At 38.3% G+C, this 15759-nt stretch overlaps 1 protein-coding gene and 2 long non-coding RNA genes across 4 annotated transcripts in view; 2 read left to right on the top strand and 1 right to left on the bottom strand.

The window, feature by feature from the left end:
- Positions 1-15759, top strand: part of LOC139982552 (uncharacterized) — a 217401-nt gene that overhangs the window by 167066 nt on the left and 34576 nt on the right. The gene's annotated exons all lie outside the window — the stretch shown is intronic.
- Positions 5569-9589, bottom strand: LOC139983070 (uncharacterized). 2 transcript variants are annotated; one of them, XR_011798496.1, is made up of 3 exons: positions 8917-9589; positions 8083-8239; positions 5569-7811 (listed from the first exon to the last, which is right to left on the bottom strand). It is a non-coding gene; the product is annotated as an uncharacterized lncRNA (long non-coding RNA). The 2 variants fall into 2 exon arrangements; XR_011798497.1 differs by having other exon boundaries at positions 5569-7806; positions 8917-9587.
- Positions 10745-14073, top strand: LOC139983071 (uncharacterized). The gene is made up of 2 exons (XR_011798498.1): positions 10745-11305; positions 12958-14073. It is a non-coding gene; the product is annotated as an uncharacterized lncRNA (long non-coding RNA).

The following is a 15759-nucleotide window of genomic DNA, read 5'->3' as shown; positions in this document are numbered from 1 at the left end:
CATATGTATGTGCGCGCGGGCGTGTAGGTGTGCGTTTGTGACGCCCAGCTTGTAAACACGATATCTTGTAAACACGATATCTGAAAAGAAAAAGAAGAACCACTGTAGTACAAGAAGCCTATTGTTTTTTTTTTTGGAAGGTCAAATGTCATTAGTGGTCACCAGGGGTCAAACTGTGAAAACATTGTAAACACGATATCTCAAGAAGGTAAGCTCGAACAGATCTCATATATAGTATGTAAATGAACCACATTAAGTACAAAGAGGTCAAAGGTCATTGGGTCAAATTGTAGGAACCTTGTAAACACGATATCTCAAGAAGGTGAGCAGGAGCATACTCATATTTTGGTTTGTAGATGAATCATATCAAATTTAAGAGGGCCTAATATTGCTTTTAGTTGACCTCAAAGGTCATTTGGAGTCAACAGTTCAAATTGCGAAAGCCCTGTAAACATGATATAGCAAGAAGGGAAACTTGGGCAAATCTCATATTTAGTTTGTACCTGTATGGTATCAAATTTAATTTCGGAGCCTATTATTGATTTTGATGGAGGTCAAAGGTCATTTGAAGTCAGCAAATTCCAAACAATTTCTTCACTGCCCTCTTACCTGGCTCTATACACAAACGCACCTTCCTATTCATAATATCGCAAGGGAAACTTGGACAGATCGCATATATGGTATTATTGTACCACATTGAGTACAAGAAGCCTAATGTTGTGGGCGGAGGTCAATCGTCGTTTGAGCTCACCAGGGATCAAATTGTAAGAACCAAGTTTTACACAACATTTCAAAAAGGACAAATGTCATATTTAGTATGTTGATGTATCTATCAAATTTAGTGCAATAAGCCTGTTGTTGAGGTCAATGGTCATTTCAGGAGAGCATTTATTGTTTGTCACACCACACTGCTTTCACTGATGTGATCTAAACAGGGAGACCCCTTTTATGAAAAAAATAAACCTAAATTAATAGAGGGCTGTTAAAAATGTTTTTTTTCCCGGCAAGAAAGGTATCATTTCCCGCGAACCATATGGCTGCGAAGCAGCCATCGCGCCGCAGGTGGGTGTCGGAGGGGGGGGGGATGTACCCCAATCAGAAGCTAGAGATTTTTTACAAATGAGGATGCAATTTGCGCCATTTGGTGTACCTTTTTGGCGATTAAAACAACTTGCGATCGTTGAAGACCAGTGCTAATATGAACTTAAAAAGCTAATAAATATAATTTTTAAAACAAACTGTTATAGTGTGTCAGTTTCTTGAGTTCTTACCTTGACAATACTCAAAGTAGTCTCATCTCACGTAATCAAACCACTCTGATCATAATTTATTATAAATCTATACCCCGGCTGTCACATTGTACCACATCAATTATCATTATGTAATATAAACAAACATCGCAAACTGCAGGGCTCAAAATATTTTTTGGGTGACGAGGGTTCTTTTCAGCACAAGCAAATTTTTTTACGAGGGCTGTTTTACTGATGACGGGGGCTTTTTTTGGTGTTGCGAGGGCTGGTTGTCCTGTATAAATTGTAGCTACAAATTGATTAAATTTTACAACATTTTATCGGTAAAATTAATTACTATAAAAAGTAGACCTACCATTGACTAAGACTAAAAACAAAGGTAATACATTTTCAAGGTGTTACACCAATACACTCTCTTTATTTCAACACCCAAATAATAACGTTTGATAGTGGACTCCTTATTCACCACATGTTCCCCCTTCTTCTGCTTCTCTTTCCCCTTATCTGATCCCCCACATGCACCCTTGAAGCCAACTAAAAAGTTTTCCATTTTGATCACAGGATCGAGGCTCAGTTTTGGTCTAACACAGTGTCTATGTTATGTACTGTAAAATTGCCTACTGTGTATCTTGTTAAGTATAGGCAGACTATGCCTTTATTCTGTTAATTTCATCCATATACAGGGATGAGCCTGGGGTTAAAAAAAATCACTGAACTTTGTGGGTGATACTATACTAACGCCGAAGGCGTCAGTCTGCACGCAGCGCGACACAGTTATAGATGGGGTTCATGGGCTTGCCTTAGGGCCCGTGGTAGGACCATGCCTAGCCTGTCGTTTTCACCCTACTTGATTCTTTTAATCATGGCGACCCATTATTAAAAAGTTACGTACCAGGCGCGTATCCAGGTGGGCGTTGGGGGCCCGCGCCCCCGGGTAAGAAATAGAGGAGAGAAAAAAAAGAGAAGAAAAAAGGGGAAAAGAGGGGGGGGGGGAAGAGGAGGAAGGAAGGGAAAAGAAAAAGAGGAAAGAGAGAAAAAGGAGAAAGGAGGGAGTAGAAGATTAACGACAAGACACCGGGAAGAGAAGAGGAACAGTCATAATTACATAATTACATATGGTCTATCGTAACGGGTGTGTGTGTATGGACGCCTTAATCAATTGTACAATTGTGCTATGAAACCATGGGGGTAAAAACAGACCTCCATGATGAAACCAACTGTGGCTGGTCTCGAACTCGACCGAGTCGTTGGGAAACATGACGCATTTCGGTATTAGACCAGGATCTATATGCGAACTGCACTAGACCTATGACCTATGTCCTTCGATGCAACACTGCCATCCAGAGATAAAATGTTATACAGTCCGACCTGAATGATAATCGTTACCCCAAACCTAGTACCGTAACTCTTACAATGAATCGACACATAAATTCCGCATGCGATTGGAGAATTGAGCACGTCTCCTGTGAATATCATGTAGTGGATCCAGGGCGTATCATGAGCGGGGCAGGGGGGGGGGCGGACCCACCCATCACTTCTTGAGATTGTTCCCATCTGCATGAAAACGCCCGCCCACAACCCTACGCCCCACTCCACTAATCGCTTCCCGATGAGTTACGAAACTTAATTAATAACCTTCGCCCATAGTACCAAGACCTTGACAAATTCGGCAACACACCACTTCATCGATAACAAGTGATCGGGTTGTGTATTAGAGGTCGTGCACTGACCTACATGGAGTGTGACCACTCCCGACTTGCAATTTCCCAAGATCAGGTCCCGAAAAAATCCAAGAAATCCCAAGGGCACTGTACTGTATGGATATCTAGCAATATCTAGCGATATCTAGGGATGAAAATCCCAAGATCTTCCCTAAACTGAAGGCAGATAGAGAATCGAAGCCTTCAGTGTGTAATGAACTTGAAAATGTGCGTCTTTCGAAATGAAAATAATGTGGGGCAAAGTAGCGTAACTCCTACGGACCGTGCTGAGCCGGTGGCCCCGACCAAAAGGTGGCCCCGCCATACTGATGCACAGAAAAAGGATACCTCTTTGGATAGGGAGGGCCCGTTTTACTGGGAAAGAAAAACTCATGTAAGACTGACCAAGACAATATACATATTTTCACGTGATACGGAATACGGACATCATGATCATGGGCTGTTTGGGTATTAATGTCTGTATCGAGCTATATTTGTGTTATTTATTATTATAATGAAAACAAAGTATATAATTTAAAACCCAATTGCAGCCAATGTTGTACTGAGTACAACATCGGGACATATGATTTTTTGAAAAAATCTAAAACAATAACCCAACACTCAACAGACTTGAAACTGCGTTCATTTGAAAGAGAAGGATATAAATATAGTAATAAAATGTAAGAATAACGATAATCGGTGTATCTGGTATTAAAGTAGAAAAGCATAGGAAGTTAGGATTAGATGGAGACAAAGTTTCAGCCGAAATTAGACCTATGCTTAGGTTTGATTACTGTATTTGTACAGCAGCCTCCGTTATACTCCATACAGTAGGGGGTGGGCTTGCCCACCCCCCTGGAAAATCACAAATTTGAAAAGAAAGTTAAGCATTTGACATTTCAATGATTTCACCCAACCAACACTTACAGTTCTCTAGTTTTGTTCATTGCATACGTACCCATGATGCATCACTGAAATTATTAAAAGTCAAAATCTTAAGACATGAGAACTCAAAATAACCGATGTAAATGCAACTTGAACGGGAAATGTCTTTTCCGACGATCTAGGTGTATTTTTTTTGGGCAAAAAAAAAATCATGTTACGCTCCGCGCCAACCGATGGTGGCGCTCCGCTTAGATCGTATCAAGTAGTGTGTGACCTTGTAAACATTCTGCGGACGCCCCTTGCTTGGACCTCCTGATAGGGGGCCCCTTTGGGCCAGGAGCCCACCCCCAGGCTCATCGCTACGCCACTGGTGGAGCATTGCATAATAAACAGATAATAGTTATTTATTTCAGCCTCATTTCAATTATTCGAATTTTTAAAGCAAACAGCAGATATTACATCATATCAATTAGCATGAAAATGATGAACAGCCTCCAAACTGTAGATGTGTGTAGTGTTCGGTTTCGGAAATATCTGGTATTTCAATTCCTTCAACGAAGTTTTATAGCCGTTAGAAGAGGTTTTAATATTTATACACCAATAAATTAACTGTGTCTGAATTTTCGAAAGTTCCCTGACCACCATTCTTCATCATACTACCCTCCACTCGTGCAATTTTGACCGGTCTGTTAGGGGTTGAAGGAGGTTTTTCTATATTGGTTGTCCATAGATGAAACTTTGTGCAACATTATGGGTATGTTTTGAAGTGAATTTATTCACAAGAATTGTGAATTTTCAAATTCTGAACAAATAATGGGCTTAAAACCTTGAAAAGTGGGGCTGACGGGGTATTGTAGCCGCGACGTAGAATCACCTACAAAAAGCAAATGATCCACAGGAGATGCGATGAGGTCGAACATGATGTGTGACTGGTGACAATCTTCAAAAAGGTTATGGATGAAAAAACTATTGGGAAATACTTGGTTCTCAGGCAAAAAGTGTACATCTGGTTGGTCATTTCAAGCCCGAGAAGTGCCATTTCCGGTGATCTGAGGGGTATCAAGCAGACATTTTCTTGCACGCTGCGCGCCAACTGAAGGTGGCGCTCCGCTTAGATAGTAATTCGCTCCCCCCTGGTTAGAAAATCCTGGATACGCCCCTGCGTACTGTTCATAAAATGTACACAATGGTCAGTTTTAATCTGGAATAATATTCAGCAGCTACAGCACTAGACTACTCTAATGATACTAATATATTGAAAATCATGGAAAACTAATGAAAATATCGTTGCAATAATGTTGGGAACTTTTTGAAAATCCTGAGAAAGTTGCGGTATAGGCTCCAGTTTGCGTATGCTACAGTGTGTTAAGATAATAGTTTCCCGACTTTCCTATTAAAAAGTAGTCGGACATTTCGCGATGTTTTGTAACGAGGTAGACTGCATGGTAGTTACTACGACGCAAAACTTTCCCCTCCTGCCTTTTAGGTACATTAGGAAAACATCGCAGCAGCTGTTAATATAATTAGCTCACTCTTTCCACAGTACCGTGATACATAACACCTAGCTGGGAGAAAAAAAATACAAATACACGGGTGTGCGAAAATTATCACGCGACGAAGCGATATTTTTTTAGCTAGCTAGGTGGTGTCTGAGCGAACGTACAAACCAAGCTGTTATATGTATTATAACAAAAAGATCGGCAGTCAGAGTTTTTTTCAGTGATTTATTTCACAGTATTATTAGGCCATCAGCTGAAGCTCAAAATGTGGCTGTAAAATCAGTTTCGTTCCAGCAACACCGGGTCTAGATTTTTAATGCATTTTGGGGTAGTTTAATGCATCACAAACATTATATCAAAAGTTCTCCAAAAAATTTCCTGCAGTATTTTTGTAAGAAACCCTTGAAATTGGGTATGTTATGTAGACATTACGTGCTACGATGCTATGTATTAGGAACACATGTGCTAACGTTAGATTTGGTACAGTGGTGCATACATACCACTCTTTTCTTGTTAAATTACGACTGATATATTTTTTTTGTATAATAGTTGGGTCAGGGTTACAAGAATGGTGGAAGAGGATTCTGGTCTAAAGGTCAGTGAGGGTTGTTTTCAGGCATTACAAGTTGTGCCCCCCCCCTCCATTTTCGCCAAAATGGTAAAAAATCACATTTTCAACTTTGAAATATGAAATACAATTTTTGCACATTATAACTTAAGGGTTTTAATTATAAAAATGTACCACTTTTAATAAACTCAGATATAATGCTTTGTAATAAATCAAATATTTTTAGATTTTCCCCCTATGTTATGAATGCATTTCGTCTGTGCATGTATGCGTAAATATACACATATAATGAAAAGTTCCTCTCCATAATTGTTACACTCCCCATCCAAACTGTTTTACAAATGCAACCCCCTCCCCCTCTACTTTACATGTAGCTAAATCCCTAGTTACAATGAGATGTACCAATGCCCCAAGACCAGTGAGCTATTTCTTTTGTATAAATCAATATATAAGTTGGCACACTAAGACGTCATGGCATATCGTAGATGTGAAATAAAGTTATAGTCGGTATTTATCCTTTACCTTAGTACTCTTTCTACAATCTCCTGCAAAACTAGGTACTTTCTCCTTGTTATTGAAACGACATGTTTATAATTCGTATTCCTGCAAAAAGAGTTGTCAAGGGAGTTAACACATAAAAGAAAAGATCGACAAGGTTTCGAATGGTATTTTGAATAATAATAGTTCTATATTCTACAAATAATATGAATAATAAAGGTGAATGGTACAAATAAGTGAATAACGAAGACAGTTAACTTAAGCCCCAGATATAAAGAAATAATGTATCTATTAAGACTGGGTCGATACACTCAATGGTGTAGTAGAGCTGGCCCTTTGCAATGATTCAAGATACAGGTTCTTCATCAAAAGGCGCGGCGCGGAATTAATAAGTGATTAAAAGCTCATCCATGGACAGTTGTACTAGTCTTAACAGTATCCACTTCAATTCACTGCATGGAAGTCAGATATGGTATGGAAAAGGGAAAGTCTATTCCATAGTTGAGGTGAAGATAATTAGATGAAATAAAAGTCACTAAAGACTTGAACATCCTTCAGTCAAAACTTGAACAGATGCACAGAACATATTAACAATATGAATAAAACAGGTAACGAAATGTTACGGCAAACAATAAAGAACCATGATATTGGAACAGGGTCAGGGGCGATGGTTCCCCAACAACAGTATATAAACCTTTGACTGGTTTCAGGACGCGGTATTTGCGTCATCGTCATCAGTAAATGTAGTTGTGAATATGCAAGAGGTAAAGCATGCCCATAACACCATCCTCCCCCCTCCCATCCCCTCTAAAAAAAAAGTGTGATTTGAAGAAAATGTGGATATTTATCAAAGGTGTCTGGTAGGTAGGGTAATCTACGTAAAACTACTAATAGCTAAAATGAATATATGAATAAGATCATGTTTACTGGTTCCTTTAAACTCTGGGGAACAAAATAATGACAACATGACTTTGAAAAAGTTAACCCTCTTCACAAACTTCAAACTTGATTAAAATTTCAGACTAAGATATCGAGATTTAACACCATCACAGTTCATCCTCCAAATCATCTTCCCCTGCATCAACAATCTCAACATCTTCTTGGAAGTTACTGCAATTTCTATATTTACATAGGTCTGTACACGGTAGTTGTGCATTCATTCAGGAACATCTTCCTTTAAGACATTTGCCGACTCTACAGCTACTGCTGACACACTGAAGCAAAACATCTGGGTCAGGTGGCTTCGTCATCCAAGTGATTATAAGGTCATCATTTTCAAGTTTACATCCATGTCCCTCTGGTGAGAGTGCATCAATCCTTGGCTGCAATGCCCTACTGTGAATAGCAGCCTGGTTGGTGCAGCGCTTAACATGCTGGATCAGAGCATCTTTTGTTGGTGGTAAACTCTGCTCTGAGGAGGAGATGAACAGAACACCTTGTACCATGAAATTGGATATTTTTGAGTCTCACATTTTATGATGGGGTACCAATATAATTACAATTCAGCTAGAAATATGTTGCAAATTTCTTTAATAATTTCAATGGAAAGATTAACCTGATATTGCATCTCAAAGTGTTTAGAGAATTTTTTAATTTTCCTTGGGGGAGGACCCCCATATTCCAAAAGTCCTAGATCCACCCCTGAACACTCAATGAACCACACATTGAAGAGAGTACTTTACCTTTCAAGATCTGTATGTCTTCCTTGTCAAGAATTGTATCTAGTTTCTTCAACATAGAGAGTGGTACCTCACTTCAATGGCAACACGGTCTTTTCCTCTAATATTCATAAAATCTGGGCTCATCTTTTTTCCGCTCTGCTGCTTGTCGAAGCAATACCTTAATAAAATGACATAAAAAAAGCAAATTGTTTTGCATTTTCTGTTGATCAAAATGTAAGTTTGAACAAATAAGAACTAAGACAATTTTATTTATATACCATGTGATCTGCTCATCTTCTATGGACAAACAAAGACACATTCAAATTTTGCAAACCAGTGTCATGCAAAAAAGAATTAAAACAGGCTTTTTTTGACAGTACAGTATATTATCTCTTAATGTTATGGTTTAAATTATACAATGGTAGATTATATCTGTTACTAATAATAAAGGAGACAGATACTTGTTCATTTTGGTAAAGCTAGACAGGCTGACCATAAGACCTTGCAAACCTAACCTTATTGCACCTTTGTTACACTTATTTTTCTAACTAATATAATATCTCTATCATTCAAATAAAGGGCCACAGTAAGAAAACTATGAAGCCTGTATTTAACACTTAGGCTAGTGCCCCAGATGGAGAATTTGATACAAATTTCCGTTCCTACCACCTTATAACAAAACAAATCAGATGACCATGCCACTAAGTAATTATATTATGTTCAGGTCCAACACTGTGCCCTTTGTCTTGGATTCTATCCCTTAAGAGCTACTGATCTTGCATTATGCAACTTCTCTTAACACTTCAACTATGCCACAGAAGTACAAGTAGAGTCGTGTAGTATGCTTAGGCTTACCTCCATCGAAAGTCTCTGCCTGCTGCAGCTTGTCCCGTTTGCAACGCCTAGTAATGTATTGTTTCTTTTCCCACATATAATAAATTGAACAGGCAATACACCAGAGCTTCTGCTTGGTTTCCTCGATCTTTTCCGTCAATTCTTCGTTTAAAATCATATGGGGTCTCCTCTGGAACTGTCCGTTTTCTTGCAGCAATGTGCTTGCTATCAATGAACCGCCTGTAACACTTATCGTGGAACCCCATCATACTATGCTGTTGAACACACGCTTGATCGTAGTAGGCCATGGAGTAATCAGTAGTACGGCGATATCACCGTCTCCGCCGCTGAGATTAAGCCAATCTTTAGCGCAGGAAGTAACTTTATTCCATCGTTTATTCGTCAGTGCCTTGAATGCTTCAAATTTTACAGATTCAATGTGCACTGAGCACTGTAGATTTCCGTGTGTCGGAGACTGACTAGCGCCCGTGGGAGCCGCCATGTTTGTTATTTTCTACAAAGATTGCACACAGAACTCATGGCTCATTGGACAATTCATATCACATGGTACAGATATCTCACTGGCGCACAACTTTTGAACGTAAAACGGCAGGTTTCTTAACATACGCAATAAAAAATATAGTTCGATCTTTCGAGCGGAATTGCAAAAAAACTGCAGAAAAGTACATGGAGAACTTTTGGATCATTAATCTTAGTTAATTTATGTATTCAATGCTGTAGAGAAATTTTAGACCCGCAGTTGCTGGAACGAAACAAGCGAATTTCGACCTTCAGCTGATGGCCTATATGTCATCTTCCAAATGTGCGGCGCCCGTTAACTGTACTGAGCAGTACATGTGGAGGGCGATTTTAGTGGTATTTGCATTTTTATTTAGCGCTCGTGATTTCTTTTCTGGGCCGATTTTTCAACTTCGTAGGGCGAATCGACCTTCGCCCCCCGTCTATTTTGGGTCCCAGACACTAGTAAGTTTTTCTGTTTTTTTTTTATTTATCGTCTTTTTTATATTCTATTTCCTCTTTGGCTTTTTCTCTAACCTTGTTTCCACCTTATTTTTTTTCCCCTGCGTGTGAGATTTCCCGCGAGTTATCAAGATTTCCCTTCAATGAGCTTCCCGTTTTGCCGTCTTTTTCCGGGCGTAATAATTTTCAATGCTGTAGCAGCGGAGAGGTTTACACAAGAACGGGTTGTTCGATACAATATAAACTATATAAAGTTCATCAATATTTACATTATATAGCCTACATGTACATTACGTTGTTATGTCCGCTATATCCGTTACATTGTTTAAAAGATTAATGAAAGATTCCAAAGAGCCTCTTTTCACCAGTCAATAAAAAGATACAGAAAACAAACGAGTGTAAAGAAAACTATTTACATGAAAACAGAAATAGCAACAGTTCGGTCAATATGCATTCATTATGCTTATTAGATTAGAGGTACGTATAGGTAACATATATAGTTCCTTTCCATTGGTCGGAGTATTGGTTTTACACAGAGCTAAGCAATACATATATAATGTTGAGACGATAATGAGCTAGACTTGAAGATATTAATTGGATATGATTCATTATCTGTTACCGGTTAATCCAGATAATTTCATTTCTTGCTCGCCAAATTCAACTTGCCGTAGTAAGGAATCTTAGAGACAATGCAATGGTATATGCACATGCTCCTCTTATGTTTTGAAGTAAACAACATGTTAGCAGGGCTGTCAAATAGTATATTCACAGAACACAGATTGGTTTCATTATTAAGGTATCGGCATTGAGTTAGTTGAGACAGACTGAAATACTGCTTGGCTTGATTAGTCGCAATATTGGAAGGGGAGGTTGGAATAATAAAGAATTTCTACTTTAAAAACACTGATGTACTCTCTTAAAATGATAGACTGAAGAATTCAGTCTTCTTTGAGACTGAAATTTTTTTCAGTGTTATACACTGAGTTTAGACTGAGAAACACTCTACTTAGACTGTATTATCAGTTACACCGTTCAGTCGCTGTTTTGGACTGACTGTATTAACCAATCAGCTAATCACATGTGGCATGGCATCTTACCATTTTCAGTCTCTGTATTCCACTGAAAAATGTATCCAATCAGAGAACAGAAATGCGCCTACGTCATCCGAAAACTTGCAAATACGCCGCACAAAAAACAAGTGACAACGAGCGCTACAACTTGTGTACATATATACTACTACATTCTTCGCTTAGCCAGGTACTCGCTGTACTGTACGTACGCACGCCGTACACACAGCTAGGCATGAACGAGACAGACGACCGTATGTCTAAGCTAGAGTAAAGGTTATAAATTAGCAATGGCTGAGTCTTTAAGAACTTTTCTTACAAATAAAGGTTTCCACGAAGTGAAAACAGTTTTCGAGGGAAAGGTATGTATGTTTTTTGTTGTTTTCCAATTAATACAGAATAAAAGCTTGGCAGTTCGTAACGTTAGTTATTCTAGGCTTGTGCGCGAGGTAGGCCTAGCTAGGCTGTATCATAGCAAATAGGGCCTAGGCTGTTGTTATAATTGGTGGGGCCTATTAACACGATCGTCGGCGAATAAGCACGCCGGTCCTGCATATGTACCCGATCGTCGGGCAAATCAGCCCGCCTGTCCTGCATATGTACCCGATCGTCGGGCAAATCAGCCCGCCTGTCCTGCATATGTACCCGATCGTCGGGCGAATAAGCACGCTTGTCCTGCAATATGTACTCGATCGTCCCAAAATGAATCTAGCCTAGGCTAGGTTAACCTCATAACAAATACTTGGACATAATAATGCTCAAGAAATTGCAAAACAAAGGACTATTATGCATAGATTGTAAGCACCCTTAATTATTTGAAAAATGTAGTGACTGCTACAGCCATTACAGCATGAAGCTATCACGGTACCAGATCGTCGGGCAAATTAGCCCGTCTGTCCTGCATATGAACCCAATCGTCGGGCGAATAAGCAAGCTTGTCAGGACTGCAATATGTACTCGATCGTCCCAAAATGAATCTAGGCTTGGTTAACCTCATAACAAATACTTGAACATAATAATGCTGAAGAAATTGCAAAACACAGTACTATTATGCATAGATTGTAAGCACCCTTAATTATTTGAAAAATGTAGTTACTGCTACAGCCATTACAGCATGAAGCTATCACGGTACCAGATCGTCTGGCAAATTAGCCCGCCTGTCCTGCATATGTACCCAATCGTCGGGCGAATAAGCACGCTTGTCAGGACTGCAATATGTACTCGATCGTCCCAAATGAATCTAGGCTAGGTTAACCTCATAACAAATACTTGAACATAACAATGCTGAAGAAATTGCAAAACACAGTTACTATTATGCATAGATTGTAAGCACCCTTAATTATTTGAAAAAAATGTAGTTACTGCTACAGCCATTACAGCATGAAGCTATCACGATTCTGTTAAACAATTACCATTGTATTTAAATCATGTGGAAACTGGAAAAGAATTGGTATGCTTTTGCTATTTTATTAAACATATAGTGGGCCATCAGTCTTTACTATAAGATTTTACAGTAATATTACCATTCACTAATCTTATGAAATCAGTTTCTTTTACAAGCAGATAGACATATTAGTGAAATCAGTAGGCTAAAATGTAAATCATATTCCTTGTTCACTGGTTTTCTATGCTGATGAAATGGAATCAGGAGATGTCATGAACAATTTATCCTTAAAAAGAGAAATTTCTGAAAACAACTAACAACAAACCTTGCTTGGTAACCATGTACCTGCCAAAATCAACATGATAACCCATAAAAGTTAGGTTGAATTTGAATCCACCTTCACATAACACATCTCACCCGCCATGGATGACATATTGCTGCCTATCATGAATTGATATATCTCCTTCGTACAATGCCAGTCATGTTCTTCTTTCTCCATTCTCTCCTAAATATTATTCTAGTCTAGTCCACATCGAACTCTACCTCTCAACATATCTTTTTTTAAGAATGTTTTGATTCATACCATATTGCTTGTCCTTTATCACATTTACTTTTATCTTCACCAAACAGGAGGGCACAGATATTGAGAGCGCAGCACAGGGCAGACAAGGACAATATTGGCAGCCTTTCATCCTATCTCTCGGACCAGAATTGAACCCCAAACAATTCTTCATTGTGGCAGATAAACTGGCCATTCCAACAGGGACAGAGGCGTAGAACATACATTTAACATAGACTATACACCCCCTCTACAACACTAGTTTTGTGAGTTCCATGCTTCCATGGTGTATGGAATTTTGCAACCAACAGAAGTGAAGTCTCTAGTCCGTATCCTTGCCACATCAATAAGGGCAGTCAGCATGGAGTAATTTCAAGGAGTGAATGTTACATTTTATTGCTCTGTAGGCCGGAACCCCGTCTGTCAGCGTGGAGTAACTTTAAAAGGGTGTGAAGACTCGTGCAAAAAGAACGTCTAATGCCGGTAATCTGACCTAGTTTCAAATGAGGTGTGACAGAAGTGTTAGACACTGCCATCGATCCCAGAAAATACAAACACAGCTTGCTACCGTCGGTAATTAGACACTAGTGTACAGTCAGTACATACAGCTGCGGTCAATACCCACATCACAGTGTATAAACGATACAGCGATGAACATCTCAGGTCCAGCTAAAGATATCAAGGTATCACGTTTCATTACTGTCTGTCTTTGTTAGCGACACGAACAAACATCACTTGCAAGCAACAGAAAGTTAACTTTTTCAGATGGCTGCATGCTGTTTGGGACAAGTCTTCAATACCTTTAAGGAGTAACTAACACATACCCTAAAATGTTAAATTGATTACCCAGAGTTTACCAACAGTTTTATATGAATAGGGCTCCAGAAATAAATATTTCATTGATTTTTGGTTGTCAAAAATGTTTTTTAATGATACTGATCTAATTATGAATGTAATTAAACAAACACCTAGTTGCCAAAAAAACTTTGTTGTATGATTTTTCGAGCATGTTATTTTAATGTTTACTTTAATGTTCCCACATTTCACTGCACTCACTATGTTGAAGGTTTATTTAATTAAGCAATTAATTAAGCTAATATTATTTATTATGCACAATATTCCATAACTTGTGCCATGAAAAGCAAGTAACCTGATTATTATAAATTCAGTAACTGTAGAAAATTCCATTTGAGAATATCCTTTCCTCATTATTTTTTAGTCGACTTTGAGTCACATTTTTTTTTCAGCTTGAGCCCGACATTAAATGATTCACGTCAGATAATTTATAAAACTTCACAGTTTGATTGAAATCCCAATCAAAATCACTATACATGATTACTATCAGAAAGTTAAGAAATAATTGAGGGTGGTATAATAGTCACATGTGCTGTTTTTGCATACAAATTTGCTTTATATGAATGCCATATCATGAAATTGTGAATGCAGTATATAATAATTCATGTTTATCTAATAGCCATTATGAAGTTAGTGCCATTCTGTTAACTGCTTGTAATATGTTGTTTTGTGTGTGCTGGATAATGACTTTCAGCAATCGCCAATCTATATCATTGAAACACAAAGTATTTAAATGTTGACGGCACTGATATATAGTTTAACCATTCCTAATATTTTATAAATAACCTGCTGAAAATTTGTCATATGTTTTCCCCATTTTGAAATCATTCTAAGAAATTGTTGCTACTATACATTAATGATTTACAACTGGAAAAAAGGCAATGTACCAGATCCATTGTACTATCGTCGTGTTTCCATCCTATCCCTTTTGTAAAGGCAGGATCGTATAGTTACTATATCCTTTACAGTGGAAAATTTAAAGTTCAGTGAGATCGGGAGATGGGATCAGCTGGGTATATAACGACTCAATTTACAGCTGTGTTGTCAATGAATTCCAGGGTATTACCACCTGGTGGTAATATACAAAGAATTAAAAGTGCTTTCTGTTGCAGTGGTGTTGCCAGACATATGAATTTTGGTTGGTGATATGTCTATTTGTGAATTCCCTCTTAGGGGAGGGGTTCCCCAGGCCACCCATTGGCGACACCACTGATCTGTTCTCAGCTCACCTAATCCTTTTTCAAAAAAATTAAAGAACATTTTAGATGGCCCAATTCAAGCAGAAATTTGACAGATTAATATTGAACTGAAAATATGTCACTGTTATGTAAAGCATCTTTGTAATTTGAACGTTTGTTGGAAAGATAACATGTGTTGAACATCCCTCAGAATATTGTAGTTTTGATTTCTGTTTTTTTTTTAATATGATAACGAAAATTCTATAAGAATATATTAGTGAGTTAGTGGAAATAAAATTACTGTTCGGTGGATATTGACAATTATATTTCTTGATGGAATACCATTTTTAATGTACTTTGTGTGTGACTGTCACAACGATTTTCTGGTCTTTATAGCCTAACATGATTGGATGTGAAGGCGAAGTCACTCAATGAAGTAGCACCTTTCAGTAAATTCCCCTGCATTAACAGATCATTGAATGTTGTCTTTGATGGCCTTAAATGCATCTATATTGAAGAATTCCAGCACCAAGCTAACACGGAGGATCAATAGAAAAGCTTGTTTAATCCAGGATTTGCAGTTTATAAGATTGACAGTATAGCTGTGATGTGTAATAATTCAGTCTAAAGGACCGACTGTTCAGTCTGATATCAGTCTAATAGACTGAGCATATTCAATCTAATTAAGACTGGTGCTGCAATAAATCAGTCTAAACTGCTGACTGTTCAGTCTAAAGTGGTTTGATTTTCAGTCTATTAGACTGCAGAGTACTCAGTCTAATTAAGACTGACCTTCAGTCTTTACATTTCAGACTGAAATTCAGTCTAAGTAGTCTGATC

This window comes from Apostichopus japonicus, chromosome 16 (assembly GCF_037975245.1).
Source record: "Apostichopus japonicus isolate 1M-3 chromosome 16, ASM3797524v1, whole genome shotgun sequence".
Lineage (NCBI taxonomy): Eukaryota > Metazoa > Echinodermata > Holothuroidea > Aspidochirotida > Stichopodidae > Apostichopus > Apostichopus japonicus.
The sequence above is the reverse complement of the archived record's forward strand: the minus strand, read 5'-3'. Positions and strand labels throughout refer to the sequence as shown.